Source organism: Castor canadensis, chromosome 3 (genome assembly GCF_047511655.1).
Source record: "Castor canadensis chromosome 3, mCasCan1.hap1v2, whole genome shotgun sequence".
Taxonomy (NCBI): Eukaryota; Metazoa; Chordata; class Mammalia; order Rodentia; family Castoridae; genus Castor; species Castor canadensis.
This window is the reverse complement of record NC_133388.1, coordinates 41,236,734-41,255,009: the sequence shown is the minus strand read 5'-3', so window position 1 is coordinate 41,255,009 and position 18,276 is coordinate 41,236,734.

The window sequence follows — 18,276 nt, the reverse complement described above, 5'->3', positions numbered from 1 at the left end:
GAAAGAAGGATTTAGTCATTTTGAACCAAAAACCAGAAGACTTGGCCAGAGACTTGCTAGTGCTAATCTTCAGGCAAATGCTGCCTCTTTGGGAGAGTGATGAACAAGTCTGTGGGACCTTTACCTGCTAAGAGGACTGCATTGAAATGTGACCCCATGCCATGTGACCCCATGTGGCATCCAGATCCCCAGAATCATGGAGATTTAGCAGAGGGGCCTCCATGGAAGATGACAAGATCTCAGAAGAGACCATCCTCTGGTGAGGCCCTCCTGACCCCCTGAGGGAGGAATAGGAAGCCCTGGACCAGAGACATGGAAAAGGCAGCTGCCTGGAGAGAGGAGAACTTGCAGTTCAGAAAGAGAAGATGGGGGTTGGGGGGTAGAAGCAAGCAATGTCACCTTATTCTGAAGACCAAGTCTGCCACTGTTTTGAGTTGAATTATATCACCCTAAATAAAGGTCTGTTGGAGTCCTACCTTCAGCCCCTCAGAATGTGATCTTATTTGAACAAAGGGCCTTTACAGAGGTAATCAAGTTAATAGGAAGCCATTTAGTGTCCTCTCAAATCCAACATGACTGGTTTCTTTTTTTTGGTGGTACTGGGGTTTGAACTCAGGGCATCATGCTTGCTAGGCAGGCGTTCTAACACTTGAGTCACTCTGCCAGTACTTTTTTGTATTTCATATTTTCGAGATAGGGTTTCTCATACTATTTGCCCAGGCTGGCTTTGAACCGCAATCCTCCTGATCTCTGTCTCCTGAGTAGCTAGGATTATAGGCGTGAGCCATGGGTACCCAGTATGACTGGTGTTCTTATAAAAAGGGGAAGGGCTGGGGTATGGTTCAAGTTGGTAGAGTGCCTGCTTAGCAAACACAAAGCCCTGAGTTCAACCCCCAGTACCACAAGAAAAGAAGAGGGAAGGGATTTAGACACAGAGACATGTTCACAAGAGAACACCATGTGAGTTATGTGGTCACAAACTGAGGAGCTACAGAGAGGCCTGGAGTAGATTTTTTCTGAGCACCCTCCCTGCTGACACCTTGATTTTGAACTTGCCTTTAGAACTGTGACAATACAGTTTGTGGTACTTTGTTATCGCAGCTCTGGCAAACTAATACAACCACCCTCCTCATTTCATGGGAGGCGATGACAACATTACATAGTAGAATCTCTGCCTCTCTGCCTCTCCCATGGCATCCTGCTCTTCAAAGAACCACCTGACCATCCTCAAAAGAGCCAGGCACATCTCCTTGGCAGCCTGGGACAGAAGGCAGGGCATGTCACACAGAGAACATTGTCAGGCATCCTGCTGGGTGCTGGTGAAGTGTCACATCCTGCAATCCTGTCATCAGGTGTTATTGGCTAAGGCAGAGGGAGGGACCTACAGGTTGCTGTCTGCAGAGGAGATCCCCCCATTACAAAAAGAGCAGTTCTCTATTCACCACAAAGTCACAAGGGATGAGGTAGGAAGGCCAGGCTGCCACCCCTGTGTTGCACAGCATTGTAACACCTGGGCTCCAGAGCACATTGCTGTAAAATGACCACAGCTGGATTTATAGAGCTAAGGAACAGGCTGGAGCCTATGAATATGTTCAAGCTTTTCTAGTTAGTGATATGGAAGTGACTTGGAGATTAGGGGCAGACATTGGGATGCAGAGAAAGGCAATTCAGAGGGGAATTTATAACGAAGATGATAAAGAAGGTGCCAAAGTCATGACAGTCTGACCTTGAACTGGAGTGTTAGGAAAGAACGTGACGGATGAGTCAAAGAAGATGGAGCAGATGAACCTGGTTCTGTAGATGACAAAACCTTCAGTGCAGCGACCTTGATGGTACTGGGCTTGAACTCAGGACCTCACACTTGTAGGCGGGTGCTCTACCACTTGAGTCACTCCTCCAGCCTAGGGACCATGTTCTTGAAAGGCTGGGGTCCCTGGACTCACTGCTGGAGGTCACAGTGAGTTGCCTGACCCGGACCCTGGAGTTCAGCAGAGTTTCTGCCTGCCAGCATCCCCACCCTTGCCACCCACCCACTTGTGGGGAACTCCTGTGATCCAGATGGGACTGCCTCCCACTGTCCCCTGCTTTCCTATTCATGACAGCCCAAAAGGTAGGAATGAGATCCAAGCCCAGCCAATCAGATCTCGTCTCTGGGAGTTAGGTCTTTAAAGCAGAAACTTCTCTTTCTTCTTAGGGTGGCCAAATTGACATGATGTGAGCTAGAGCTGCCCAGAGCTATGTTGAGCCTCCACCAGTAACAATCTGGGTCACTTAAAAGAGAGTGAGAATCCTGATAACAACAAATAAATTACCTCATTCTGTCCCTGCCCAGCCCATGGACACCTGTCTGAGATCTGAGGACAGAGATGGCTGTGAGTAAAAGCTAAGTTCCATCAGAAAATCCCTGTGAACATGAAGGGCAAAGACAGCACTTTGAAGAGGAGGGCAGCCTTTTCCTGTCACCTCATCACACAGCAGGTCCCAGCTTGGTGAGTTCTTCAGGGACTACACCTGCAAAGCAGGGGCAATACTCTGTGGGAGACTTTGATGCTTGGCCTGGGACACTGACCCCTGGTGGCAACAGCAGGAGCTGTGCAAAACTGCACCCTGAGCGAAGCCTTGTTTATAAATCCAGGTCAGTAACCTGTTGCTCTACTCCCAATTCACAAACACGCTTTTTATTTTCCTGCAGGGTAAGGTTACTTCACAAAAGACCAAAGGCACACACTGCGAAGAAGCCAGAGTCATGAAATCTGAGTGTTACTCTAGCGGTGTCCCCTTTTGTACCAATGGGCTCGTGTGGCCTGGGAACTCAGATTGCATTTGGATAGCGTCAATAAAATTAGTCACTTAATGATTTAGTTACCTATTGCTGCATGAGAAATTACTCCAAACTGTACAGATTTAAAAGAACAGTAAACTTTTAAAATTTTTTTTGTGGTACTAACATTTGAACTCAGGGCCTACGCCTTGAGCCACTCCAGCAGCCCTTTTTTTATGGTAGGTTTTTCAAGATAGGATCTCGCAAACTATTTGCCTGGACTAGCTTTGAAATGTGATCCTCCTGATCTTTGCCTCCTGAGTAGCTAGGATTACAGGAATGAACCAGTGGCGCCTGGGAGGTGCTGTCTTTTTAAAAAGTGTTCACAATTGGAATACGTAGTACTGCTACTTTTCTCTTGTGAATAAGCATCTAGAAAGCAGGGTCTGTGCTCACTCATCCTTCTACCCCAAAGTCTGACAATGTGGGCTTGTAGTAGGCTGGAATTTTGTCAAGAATGTGTCAAGCTTTATGTGTCTCCAGGGCGACACATATATGAACCCACAGAAACCCAGTGAGGTCAGTGATGTTATTATCATCTCCGTTTTTCAGATGGAAAAATGAGGCACAAAAAGGTAGGGTAACTTGCTAGAGGCTGCAAAGTGAGAGCTGGGAATTGGAGCAGAATGGTCTCTGTCTCTCTACAGAGCCGGTGGAACTGAATTAAGGTTGAGTGAGGAGATCTGTTACGCCTCCTTCAGAGAAGGCCTGTAAGTGTACATCAGAAACACCTAGAAAGACATTGAGAAAGTCCTAGAAACCAGTGTGCATTTAGGTGACTCATTCGGGAAGAAGAGGAAGTGGCGATGCTTCTGAGGCGGGGTGGCTTAGAAAAGGATGAAATACGTTAGAAAAAAAAAATCAATGAACACAAATAAAACCAAGTAGCTGTGTTCATGTTAACATCAAAACAGAAAGCCAGCTGAAGCAGGAGCAGTAGATCTGTCCTCAGCCTATTGTGACCAGGAGCCGGGTAAATATTTGCCTGGTGCAGGGTCCTTCCCAGGTTGTTGATACTCTGGTCATTCCCACACCCAGTTACACTGGAGTTACATGTAGATTCAGTTGGGTATTATGTTCAAGCAAAAATTTAAAAACCACCAAAGGAAACCAGGAAGCAACACTTCTCTTTGAGGAAGCAACTAATGGAAAGTTTTCTAAAATAAGTAACACAGCTTAAATTTTACCAACAGGACTGGTGACATCTCTCCCCTGTCACAGTTCATGTCTGCCTTGTTTAGTATCACTTAATGGTACTTTTAGCCTGGAGAATTTTGAAACTTTGAAATTACTGAAAGAATATCCAAAGAATAAGAACAAAACAATTTCATACAGGTGGCATATTTCCCAAATAAGTACAGATAAGCTTGTATAACTGAGGCAAAGGAAACTGGAATACGGAAATGAGAGCTGGTGTGGTTCCAGGGAAGAATGGGGCTGGCCTCAGGACACATGGGTGTGAATTTCAGTTTGCCACTTACACATTTGGTGTCTCTCCACAGGACACTTACCCTAGAATCTTACTTTCGTCACCTGGAAACTGAGAGGGTTGCCCTAAAAACTTCTCCACGCCTGCCCAGAAAGTAGTTTGTGAGGTTAGGGTGCAGCTTCCTCACGTCCCTGCACCATGAAGCCCATGTAAAGTGCTCTTATTGGAGAAGCAGTGTGGTCCACGTGTGATCAGAGTGCCCTGCAAAGGAAGTAGCCTTTGGAATGTGGCAGCCGAACGCCCCAAAAGGACAAGAGAGCCAATCTGGTTTTCTGAGGAAGCTGATCTACCTGCCCACCCAAGCGCTAAACACAGTCTTTTTACCATTAGTTATCCTCCATTGTCCCCATTCCTCTAACTCTGATTCTTTTTGCTTTTTTTTAGCAGTACTGGGGCTTGAACTTGGGGCCTTCGCCTTGAGCTACTCTACCAGCCCTATTTTTCTGAAGGGTTTTTTGAGATAGGGCCTTTTGAACTTTTTGCCCTGGCTGGCTTCAAACCATGATCCTCCTGATCTCTGCATCCTAAGTAGCTAGGATTACAGGTGTGAGCCATTGGGCCTGACTTTCCTGTTTTTTCTTTCCAGTGCTGGGAATCAAACCCAGGGTCTCGCACATGGTAGGCAAATGGTCCCTCTCTGAGTGATATCTCCAAGTCCTCTTTGTTTCTTTTTTATTGTTTATATTTCTCTAAGCATCTCAAATCCTTTATGGAAAGAACTAGGTGTATAAAGACATTTTCTTTTTTTTTTTTTTTTTTAATCCTTAAAAGTGAGTGGCTTCAAAAGGATTACCATGGAACTACCTACCATGCAACCCAGGAATTTCACTTCTGGGTGTATACTCAAGAGAATCTAAAGCAGGGACTCAGACATTTGTACACCAGTGTTCACAGCAGCCTTGTTGACAATAGCCAAAAGGTAGAAGCCACAGAAGTATCTACTGCCAGATGAACAGACAAACAAACTGTAGAATATCTATATGGAAGTGTATTATTCAGTCATGAAGAGGAATAAAATTTTGATGTAAGTTAAAGCACATACAAATCTGGAAATCAGTATGTTTAGTGAAATAATGCAGATGCAGGGGACAAATATTGTACTATTCCATGGGTCTGAGGAACCTAGAATATGCCAATTCACAGGGACAAAAGAAGGATAGAGGACAAAGGTTCCCAAGGACTGGAGGGAGAGGGAAAAGGGAAGTTATTATTTAATGGGCGTGGAATCTTTCCTGGGATGATGAAACGGTTTTAGGTATAGATTGTGGTAATGACTGCACAACATGGTGAATGTATTTAATTCTATGGATTTGTACACCTATGAATGATTAAAATCATAACTATTATATATCTTACCACAATTTTAAAAGTATTAGGGCTGGGGATGTGGCTTAAATGCCTGCCTAACAAGCATGAGACTCTGAGTTCAAACCTAGTATGATCCAAAAAAAATTTTTTTCCCATTGGGACTGGGGTTTGAACTCAAGGCTTTGCACTTGCAAAGCAGGTTCTCTACCGCTTGAACCACACCTCCAGTCCCCCTTAAAAAAAAATTAAATAATTAAATGTGAGTTGTTTGCTTTTGGGATTCTGTTAAAACTTTGTTTTTTGTTTTGTTTTTGAGACAGGGTCTCAATATGTAGACCAGCCTGCCCTTGAACTCACAAAATGCCTGCGTTAGCCTCCAGAATACTGGGATTATAAGGGTAAACTACCAACACTTTTTTTTATTGCATGTAAATTGGCTCTCTGTAAGTGTAAATGAGACAATGAGAAGGATGGTAACTGTACCTAATGAAGTCGACTGGAAGTCACCATGGACTGTGGACTGAAATGTGTGTTTGAATGTGCAAGCCTGGCATTTGGGAAGATGCAAGGAAGATATGAATTTGAGAAACTGACAGAGAAAGAAAGGCAAAAGGGAACCAACAACCAAATTCTGGGAGCATTTGGTCTTTTAATAGGAACCTGTCTCCACTTTTCCAAAATTACAGAGACTCGGTTTGCCCCTGACTCAGTGGCTATGGCTCTATTTCAATCCATAAGCATTTTTTTTTTTTTTGGCAATACAGGGGTTTGAACTCAGGGCCTCATGCTTGCTAGGCAGTCGCTCTACCACTTGAGCCACCCCACCAGCCTCAATTCCTAAGTTTTATCTGTTTTCAAACCAGAAAAATCATGATAGCACTACCAAAGTTGACTGATACATATTCAATCTGGAAGATAGTGTGCCACTACCTCTCCTTGGGAGAAGCTCAGAGAACACTCTTCCTGAGTTTTTCTACTCTTTTTAGCCATGGTGGGTTTTCAAGAAAGCACATTCTTTCCACAGAAAGCAGACTGTGAACAGAATGCTGTGAACAGAATAGGGAGATGACCTCCTTTCTCTTTGTGCTTCTATTGCTTCCATAACCTCTGTGACTTAGTTTCTTTAGCTAGAGCACATGGGTCACACTCACTATTACCTTTGCATAAGAGTAGTTCCTTACCTGTGCAAGTGTTTGAATCTTGGAGAACACTCTGGACTGTTCCCAGAACATCAGCTTCATGAGGACACGAGTTCTTTTCTGTTTTGTTCTCTACTGGGTCGCCAGTGTGAAGAACAATGGTGCCATGCAGACATATACTCAGTGTTAGCCAACTGTACCACAAGGTGTTGCCTTGTCCAGTCCTAAGAGCAACACTGAGAGGTATTTTTCTTCCCTCTCTCCCCTTTCTACAGATAAGAAAACTGAGTCTCAGCAGGCTGGGTTAATTACCTAAGGATCTAGGACTAACATAGGATGTTTGGCTCCAAGACCAGTGCACAAGAAATACATCATAATTATACATTTTTAAAACACAAGCAAATGCTTGGAGTTTCGTGGGTCCTGTTGCTTTCTTCCACTGTTCTCTCATTCTCCAGCTCATTTTTCTTCCCTTCCCCTCTTCTGTCCCCTTCCTATATCAGCTCCATTTTTCTTGCCTACCACCCAGCTCCTCACTCTCCCACTATTTGAAAATAGTGGGAGGTCTGACCTTCCTCTTCAACCACTCAAAGCTCCTCCCTGGGAGGAGGCTGGCAAACAGCCCATTCTGTCCTAATACATTTCCAGGACATTGTTACTCCTCCTATAGCCTAGGCTCTGACCTCTGTGGGGCTGGACCATGATTCATAGTGTACTAAAGAGTTTTGTTGAGCTGGGCAGAATTTCCAACTGCTGTAGTTTTTCTTCTCAGCACACACTTCCAAGTCCTGGTTAAAAGTCTCTTTGTGTCGTGAGCCTCTGAATATGAGGCGTGAACAAGACTACAGCATCACTTCTGTGGTGTTCCTGCTCCAAACACATATATTATGAAGAAGCAATCAGACAAATGCAAATTGAGCCACATTCCTGTGCTTTTGAGAATGTCAAGGTCATGAAAGATGAGGGAGGCCTGAGAAACTGTTCTAGACTAATGAGGCATGACAATCAATTCAACCTGTGATCCCAGTTGAAATATTGGCCCTATCACAATGTTAGTGACATTTGGATGCCTCCTGTGGATTAGATGGTGTTGGATCCATGTCAATTTCCAAATTGCAGTTGTGCTGTAGTCAGGCTGGAGCATATCCTTGTATCTGGAGAAGACACAGTCATATGTTAAGTGGGAGAAAGTCCCCTGCCTTAGAATGCAGAATAAGTAAGTGGTTAGGAGGATGGGCTTTGAAATCCATCACACTTGAACTGGCACCGAAGGCCAAGGCTGTTTTCTCATCTGTAAAGTGAAGCTAGTAATATGCATGCTTCAGAGATATTTTAAGAGTTCATTTATTTTTATTTTTTATCAGCATTAATAGTTGTACAAAGGATACAGTGTGATATTTATATGTGTATATACGTGCTAACAAAATTTCTTAATTAGATTCAACCCCTCTGTCATTCTCCCTCACCCCCCAACCCTCACTCCTTAGAACAATTTCAACAGGTTTCATTATTCTATTTTCATATATAAACATAAAATATGTCCACCATATTTACCCTTCCTTATGCCCTCCCCCCTCTGCTGGTACCCACCCCCCAGAGAATACCTGTTTTACCCTCCTGACCTTGTTCTTTTTTCTTTTTGTTTTGTGGTACTGGGGCTTGAACCCAGGGTCTACACTGTGAGCCACTCCACCAGCTGTTTTTTGTGATGGACATTTTCAAGATAGGGTCTTACAAACCATTTCCCTTGGCTGGCTTGGAACCATGATCCTCCTGATCTCTGCCTTCTGAGTAGCTAGGATTATGGGCGTGAGCCATCAGCACCTTCTGACCTTCATTTTTTAAAAGTGTATTATCGAAAGTCCAAGGGGGCCTTGGCATTTCAGACATGCATATATCATGCATTCATCAGATTAAGCCCCCATTACTTACTTTTTCTATATTGCCCTGCTTCCCTATTATTCAACAGCTTGCAGTGCATTATGTTATATTATCTTCATATGTAGATGGAATGCTCCAGTTCTTTTCACTCTCTAACATGCTTAAGAGTTCACTGGAGCCGAGCACCAGAGGCTCACACCTGTAATCCTAGCTACCCAGGAGGCAGAGATCAGGAAGATTGGGGTTTGAAGCCAGCCTGGGCAAATAGTTCGTGAGACCCTATCTCGAAAATACTCAACACAAAAAAGGGCTGACAGAGTGGCTCAAGTGGTAGAGCACCTGTCCAGCAAGCATGAGGCCCTGAGTTCAAGCCCCAGTACTGCCAAAAAGAAGAAGAAGAAGAAGAAGAAAAAGAGTTCACTGAAATTCATTGAAGCCAGGCATGGTGGTGCATTCAAGATGCAGAGGCAGGAGGCTTGTGTGTTCAAAGCCAACCTGGATATTTAGTGAATTTGAGGCTAGCCTGAGCTACACAGAACAAACCCTCCATGAATATCTGCCATCTTCACTGCCCACACATGGCTCAAGGGGACACACAACTTTCACTGTATGAAATGCTGGCTTTCTACCCTGTGGTTGGGACCCTCCCAGGTCCCCTCCTGGCTATTCTGCTTTGAGAACATGTCACCATAATCATGAGCATTATTATCTTTGGGAACAGCCTCTGGCCAGAATTATTTTCTTTGGCTTGAAGTCAGATTCCCAAACTCAAGTGTTGAAGTATGAAAATGGCTCCAGCTCTGAGCCCTTGCTTCCCAGCCCAGTCTTCCTGTGGCAGTGTGCCAGAACTAGCTTCTCTCTCTTCCAGAACAGCCTGGGCCTTGATTGAATTCCACTCAGCCTCTATAGGGCACCACTCTGGATCTGGAGGTGGCCCACCCAAATCCCATTTCAGAAGATTCAGAAAGCAGTCAGCCATGCCTGGCCATCTTCTTCAAAGTTGGCCATTGGATTCCCTCAAGATGTGGGCAGGCCAGGATTAGAGGTGCACTTAGGAGGCCAAACCCCTGGGGGGCTGAGCACATCACCACAGAGAGGGGAAGCAACACATGAGCATTCGATGGTGTGGTTTGCACACACTCTGTCTGCCTTGTCACCAAGACCAGTGGATCTCTAGATTAGGGAGGATATGCTCAGTTTCACAGGTTTGAAAAGCAAACCTTTTATTGCAGTTTTAGTCTACACCCTCCTTGGAGGCCCTATCCATCTTGATCTTCTAGATAGAACTCATTTACATTAAATTTTTTGAAGTCACTACTACATAATCACTACTAGCTTTATATCTGTGGGTTATGATGACACACCAAGGACAAGTATTCCGTGCTCCATGACCTCTGGGGCTCCAGGCAGCTGATGCTGCTGAAGGCCAGGCTGGGGTCTAAGGCCCAAGCCTGGATTTCATGTGACTGCCAGGGTAAGTAGCCAGAGAAAAGGGGCCAGGTCGGGGATGTATTGTTTTTTATGACCTTTGTATTAGTCAAGGTGCTCCAGAGAAACAGAATCAAGAGGCTGCAAAAGAGAGAAATTGTGTGTGGTGTGTGTGTGTGTGTGTGTGTGTGTGTGTGTGTGTGTGAGAGAGAGAGAGAGAGAGAGAGAGAGAGAGAGAGAGAGAGAGAGAGAGAGATTATAAGGAATTAGTTCATGCAGTTATGGAGACTGGCCCTGGTCTTTCTCCAGACCAAAACTCATCCTCATCATTGAACCACCACCAATAACAACAAAAAGCCCCCACAAATGTCTAAAATACTCCTTACAGTCTCACCCCTCTCAAGAACTGCTGTTGTAAGAGAAAGGAAAAGAGAAGTTCCAAAGACTCCTGGGGAGAAAGCAGAGTAGGTCTGGGGAGCATAGAAAGGAACCTCACAATGACACCTGGCAGAGGGAAGGTTGAGGCTCATCTGAGAGGTGGGGCTCAATATAAGTGGTGGGGAAGGGAGTCTGCCTATGTGGGGGGCCTCAGCTGAAGCCCCCTCCTGCCCCTCCAGGGGTCAGGCACAGCCAGGATCAGCCAGAGGAACATTCTTTTTACCATTGTTGTCATCTGCTTCAGAAGACCTTTAGACTGTTTCCCACGCCAAGGGAAGCATGGGAAAAGGAGCTAGACACCATATGATGTCCCCTTTTTAATCATTGCACACAAATAGTTTGGCCTGTCCTTGGTTATGGATGAAACAGAAATCTGAAGCCTTATTGGGACTATTTCATGAAAACTAGAAACTTCAAGTTACCTTTAAAAAAAAATGCTTCATAGAGTATCCTGTCTGTGAGACCTAATGCGTCTTTTCAATCCCTATCCTTGGGCCTTTGGACCTGGCACAGGCCAGTCTAGAATACCACCTCCCCTGCTGTCTATTTTCAGTTCCACTTCCTTCATGAAGCCTGGGCTGCCCTGCCCAGCCCAGCCCAAGAAGAACGTTCTTCTCCCCAACATAGCTCTGAAGCCGGATCACCCATCAGACCTCATATAGCACAGCCCCTTGAATAAGCTTCTTCTTCTCCTTCTCTAGGTATTCTCTAAAGGGCAGGGATTGATGTGGATAGATGCTTTATGCTTCTTTTTACCTCCCCATAGCACCTAGCACAGTGCCTTGATCAAAGTAGATTAATTCAACAGGAACAAAATTTACAGATACTGCCCTTGAAAAATGGCAACTTTAACTTCCTCAGGCCAAAATAAACTTCCACATCACTGAGACCTAATAGCTAACTTTTTCAGGGCTTCCCTCCTTCCTGTGACAGCCTGAACAATGAATTTCTGCTTTAAACAATCGGGCATTCATGTTTTTACAATAAGTGTGGGAACAGCTGCAGGGAAGGGAAGGCTGCAGGTCTGAGTAGTGGAGGCTGGAGGGCAGGGGACAGGCAGACAATTCTCCTTGGTCTTAAAGAGGTGTGGCCCTAACTGCCTCTCAAGTAGGAGCAAGTCAGCATGAGAGTTTCTTCACTTTCTTGAAGTCTTAAGAATTGTCTGTCACTCTTGGGCTGGGGGTGTAGCTCAGTGATGGAGCACACGCTTACATTCATGCTTAGCATTCATGAAGTTCTGGTTTGATCCCCAGCACCCCCTTCTCCAAAACAAAAAAAAAGTCATCCCCAGGTTTTATGGCCTACTGACTTTCTGTGTTGAAATACTCCTTTAAATAAAGATTACCAGAGCCTCTACATGGACTTTCTATGTCCCCAAATGGTGGGAACGTTCTTCAGAAATCTTTCAAATTACAAGTGCTACATTTCAGTTTATTGGGAGGGTTTTTGTTTGTTTTGTTGTCATAGTACTGGAGCTGATGTTTCCAGAGTGTCTTTGCTTTGTCCTGTGACATCCTCCAAGACCTCAGGGTTCCTCTCCTTGTAGGATAGTCACATAGTAGCCTGGACGTCCCTTCCATGGTATGTGTACAAGTGTGCTGAAAACCCACTTCTGTAATCATCTGTTTACAGATACTGGCGACCAGATATCTGCTGTTGGTTCCTAGCACAGCAGCCTGGGGGAGGGGTGTGACTCTGTTAACATGCATTGACCAGGAAAACAACCTGGCATTTTCTCAGAAGTTGAACATAGAATTGTATTATGACTGACAGCTCTACTCCCTCTCCTGTGTCCAAGAGAATTGAAACCGTGTCTACTCGAAAACTTGCACGTGAATACTCACATCAGCAGTGTTCATAACAGCTAAAAAGTGAAAACAACCCAAATGTCCATCACCTCATGAGTGGATAAATAAAATGAGTATATGTGCACAAAGGAACACTATTGAACAAGGAATGCAGCCTGATGCAAGCTACTGCATGAATCAACTTTGAAACATTACACTAAGTGAAAAAAGCCAGATGCAAAAGATCGCAGGCTTGACACTGTTTCAAGAGAGAAACCATAACTAATTAATTAATTAAACTAAATTTAAAAAAGAATTGGAAGCCTGGGACTGGTGGCTCATGCCTGTAATCCTACCTACTCAGGAGGCAGACTGGATCAGGAGGATTTGCCCAGGCAAATAGTTGGAGAGACCCTATCTCAAAAAAACTCATCACAAAAAAGGGCCGGTGGAGTGGCTCAAGGTGTAGGCCCTGAGTTCAAACCCCAGGACCTCAAAAAAAAAAAAGAACTGGAGTATGATGATGTATAATAGTGAATATACTAAAAACAGAATTGTAAACTTTAACATGACTTTTTATATTATGTGAGTTATATATCAATCTTTAAAATACTGCCATATATATTTATTTATTATACATATGTATTTATTAAACAAATGATTCATCTCTGGAAAAGGTACCAACTCAGAGAGCACTGGCTCAACTCCAAGCCTTTCTGGATTTTCCTGCTTAGCTCCAGCTTGTGAGGAGACCTCACCACTCAGGGCTGCAGTGTTGGCGCCCTGAGAGAGAAAAGGGCATGACTGATTGATCTGTGATGGCTGAGGACTGCCAGCACTATTGCTGGGTTTGGTCCATCACTGACACTTTTATTAACTTCAAGTGAGGAAGGCAGAGAGCGAGGTGTCCACTCTTTTTTCTATAATGTACCAGGTCTTAGTCTAAGCACTTTTCAGGACATCATCTTGTCCAACCTTCTCCACAACCCAATACACTGTTTAATTCGAGTTATTGAGTAGCAGTTAGGACTTGAGGTGCAGTCCTCCTGATTCCAGAGTTTAGGATCTCAGAAGACTTATTTCTGAGTGTCTAGAAAATTTTCCTTTTCCAATCAACTGTATTTTTCCCCAAGGCCCTTGTGTGAACAGAAAGTCCACTTTGCACTCCACACAACTCCTGCAGTGTGGTTGTGAACGCCCACCCCACCCTGAAGCTCTGAACATCGGGAGCAGGGAGACCACAGGCTCCCATCTCTCTTGCATTTATCCAGAGCTGTTTGACAGAGGCTGGCTCTGCACAGGTACAGAGACCAGCCTCCTAGGTATGTCACCTAAACAAGCTGTAGCCTCTCTATGGGGGCTTAGGGTCTGCGGACAGAAAGAGGCTTGGGGTCTGAGCAGGAAGGAAGTTCCATGAGATCTCACCCACTTGTGTTGCACACAAGGAAACTGAGGAGGACAAGGGAGATTAAATAAAACCCAGCCCATCTGCAAGCACTGTGGGTGTCCTGGCTCCTGTATCATTTGGAAGGTGGGCCATTTTCTCAGGAAGTAAGCCAAGGCCCTGAGAGATAATATAATTGACCATGCCTCTTTGGAACAGGGACCTGGACTCAACTCCTCCAGGTCTGACATATGCTGCGGTTTGGAGATGTTCTTGAATGAATCAATGATAAGCAAGTTTCCCACGTTTGTAAGAGTCATCTGGGGCACATTTTTAAAATGAAAGATCCAAAGGCTGGAAGCATAGCTCAAGTGGCAGAGCACCTGCCTTGCAAGCAGGAAGCCCTGAGTTCAAACCCCAGTACTGCCAAAAACTAAAACAATAAATTAAAAGAGGGATTGCATCCACCACTGTTTCTACCCTCAAGTGTTGCTCTTACTCTTGGTCCAGATAACCTCAATCTGTTATCACCTCCATTTCCTAACTAAAAGGATTTTTTTTTTCAGAGCTGTATTTCTTGGGATCCTGGACATGTTTAAAAAAAAAAAAAACTCATTTCTGAGCATACATTTTAACCGCAGCCTTCCTGCCTTCATCCTTAGTGGTGTAGCTACATCCTCTAGGGGGCAGAAGTGAGCCAGACTTTTATGAGAAAACAAATACCCAGCAGTGGCCAGAGAGGAAGCAGATACTACATATGCTTTTCTCACTAGGTTGAAAAGTGATCTAAACTCCTCTAAGAGACAAAATACTGGTAGGAACTCAGGCACTGAATTTCAAACAGACACAAGTTCAAATCCAGAGTCAAATGCTTGAAGAATGTATCTTATTTTTGTCACCTTGTTAGGTTATTTAAATTAAGCAAGCCTCCATTTCTGGTTCTATGAAATGGGAATATAAAAAGACCAGCTTAACAGGATTGTTGTGAGTCTTACATTGCAAGTGCTAGAAAGCTAGTTCATTGTTAATTATTACCTCAACTTATATTGCTGCTCTCTCTATATATAGGTGTATGATTACTTAGTCTGTTGAGAAGGTGGATCGTACTTTCTTCCATAGTTTGTTAAAGCTCCCTAAAGAGGCATTCAGCCCACTCTCTTCTGTGCTCTGTTCTAGGGTGCCATTTCATCTCTTGGAAACCAATAATAAAAATAACATGGAGACACAGTGGATAGAAGAGAACTTCCTTAATAAAATCATATCCATGTATTCCAAGGTGGTGAGAGACTCTTCACATGACAAGAGTGGCTGGATGACTTGGCTGTGTTTTGTCCCCCACCATGCTCCTTCCCCTAGAGGTTTCCCCCTAATCTCACTGGTGCCAATCACTGCAAGTAAGGAAAGCTCTGCTCTTTCCTGTCCCAGTGGACAGGACTTCTCCTTCACCGCCAACACTGAAGGATCTGGGCTGGATTTGTCTAAAGGTGCCAGTAAGAACCTTTACCCTGTGACTTAGGGGATTATCTTCTTTTTAGTTTCCTTGAACAGCTTGAACAGATTTCCAGACTCTTAATTCTCAACTGGAAATATAAGAATGATGGTGAGTCAAGTGCTGTATATGGGTTCTTTCATTCCATCCTAACTACAACCCAATGGGTTAGTTCCTGTGGCCACTGTCACCTTACAGACAGAAATGCCGGGAGATTAGGTGACTTGCTCAAGGCCTTGGGCAGTCAGGGAAGGAGTTTAGGGATGGAACCCAGCAGTCTGACTCCAGAGCTGAATTCTAAGTCACTTGGCACTGAAGGGAGTGGTGACAAAGATGAAGGACTTGGACAATACCTGTCTCATCCAAAAACTTAACTAGAGCCTGAGCAACCTCTGTCAAGGTGTCCTTGGCACAGGAAAGATTCACCATGCAGGGAGGGAACAGTGTCCCACAGTCATATTCTCTCCTTCTCCTACTGTCCTTCTGCTCTTCACTCCCCCACAAGTTCCCCCACTGTTTAAGACACAGGTGGGCCTTCCATTCCTTGGTTCCTCGGGCATGATGACCTCTGAAAGGCTCACGTGGATGGAGAAGGGGTGTGGAACTCCTTTGAGGTGCAGCCAGCTTGCACATGTCTGTCACAGTTGGAAAGAGGTATACCCCTGAGGTCCTCCTTAGACAACTTGAGCCTTGCACAAGCATAAGGGTCTTATCTTCTTTTTTCTTTACATTGTGAAGGCAACACTCATCAAGGCATATAAAGACCCAGTGCTTACCCTGGAAACACAGGAAGGAAAGAAAGTCAGGAAGGAAATTGCAGAGTTGAGGTTTCTTGCTTCTTCCTCACTGCAACAAACCTCAAGTCAACTAACCAAATGATGCTGGAGGCAGCTGTGAGGCAGCACAGTGGGTCTGTGCCAAACAAAGTCTCGGGGTGATTGGGACACAGATGCCATGATGGCAGAGGCAGATTATGGGGAGAGGAGAGAGGGTGTGCAGATGAGTGATGCTAGAAGCTCAGAGGGAGGGGGCCAGTGTGCCTGAAGAGGAGGAGAGCAAGGGGGAGGGTGAAGGAATCTGAAGACAGGGCTTCTGTGCTCTAAAAGGCAAAAAGAAATAACTCCTAAAGAAAAGAAAATGGTGCAGAGAACCAGCAGGATTGGAATGTTAACTATCCGTACCATACTCTGACCCTGGGGACCGTCATCACACAAAGGTCCTGGCAGTGGGCTTGAGGAGGCCGCCTCTGATCCTGGATTTGTCCATATAAAGCAATTTGCAGGGAAGGCAGAGTGGAAGGAGGGGAGGGAGCCAAGGCATATAAGAAAAATGTTTAAAAGTTTAGCATACAGGGTTCCACATTCTGTGATTCCATTTACATAACATTCTGAAAAAGGCAAAATTAGATCAGTGGTCTTCAGAAGCCAGGGGTGGGAGGGGTGAAAAACTGCAAAGGGGTTGTGGGGTGGCGGGTGGAGAGGGGGTGTTCTGCATCTTAATTGATGTCACACAACTGCTCACATTTGTCAGAATGCATTGAATCTATAGCTGAAGAAAAAAAATGGCACTGAGGCCTAATAAAAACCACAGGAGTGTTATGAAACAAACAAACAAACATTGAAATGTACACTTTAAAAGGGTGAGTTTTACTGTATGTAAATTACAGCTTATAAACTTGACTTAAAAGTAAAGTTGCAAGAGATGTGAAATAGCACATGCTAGATCTCCACTGTCGTTAAGGAGAAAGTTAACTCCTTTGTTCCCTAGACTGGATGTAAATGTCGCAATTCTTATTTGAGTTAATATTAAGTAGGATGGTTTCAACTTGACAATGAGGGAAAACCAGTCTGTTCCACTGTAAATTAGTGTCAATGAGGTCAGCCTCTTTTAGACAAATACTGAATCAGATCCCTACCTGCATTGTTACCTCGCACAGGTGTGTGTTCCTCTGTCTCCTCCCCCGCTCCCTGATGGCCCTGTGTATAACTGGGCAATGAGATAGGGTGGAGGTCTGGTTGCTGGGCCCAGTGCTGTCCTCTGGACCTCAGTGGCAATCTGTGGAAATGTCCTTCTTCTACCTGGTCTGCTGGCATGCACAGCTGGGGACTTGGCTGAAGGCGCCTGGGGATTTGCCAGCTCCTGCGTCCTGTCTCAGTTCTGCTGATTCTGTAGATATGAAGTTGAACTCTGGCTCACTTTCCTTTGGGCTTGAGCGCCCATCAGTTCCCCAGGCTCTCAACTCACAGCCACCTCTACATTCCTAGGGGTTCTTAGGAATTTCTGAATTTCTCTTGAGCCACACTCAAGCGAGGGTAAATTGTCTCGAGCAGGGATAGATAAGTTTCCTTCTTCAAGATCAATCACTGCCCCACAGTTGCCTTTCTCAGTGCAGCCACTCTAGGTGACAAAAGGATCAGTGCAAGGGACTGTTCCAGGGTTCCAGTGAAGGACTGAGGCACAAATGACTTTTGTCTCTGGGATTCTGTCAACCTCTGTGGAATTTTCTTCTGTTCTCACACCACACAGGGGTTTGACATGGCTAAGGGCCCTGGCGTCTGACCTCCCCAGCTCCCTCCCAGGCTCAGGGCTTTCTGTTTTCCAGATTCTACCTTCTGTTATATCATCCACCTTTCTCCTTCTCTAGGACCAAAAGCCCCAGAGTAGTGAAAGGATGCAGTTTACTGACAGTGAGCATGCCTTTGATTGTTCAAGGACAGTCTCCCTTACTGTAGGGTCTTAGGGATAAGGTAATCATCTGTGGTAGTGATTTAGCTGGTCCGTTACAAGGCACTGCCTTTAAAATAGTACATGTTTGCTGGTGGAGTGTCTTAAGTGGTAGAGTGCCTTTCTAACAAACTTGAGGCCCTGAGTTCAAACCCCAGTAGTACAAAAAAATTAAATAAATTAAAGAAAGAAAGAAAGAAAATAGTTAAACTAGTGGAATTCTCATCCACTCAGAAGTACAACACCCACTTCAATTTTTTGTTCTCAGCCTGTTCTTCTCTGTTTTAAATCCACCCAGACACCCACATCAGAAGCTGGGAGCCCTCCTCAACCCCTTGTCTTATTTTATCATCCACACCCGGTCTGTCCCTATTTACTCTTCTCCTTA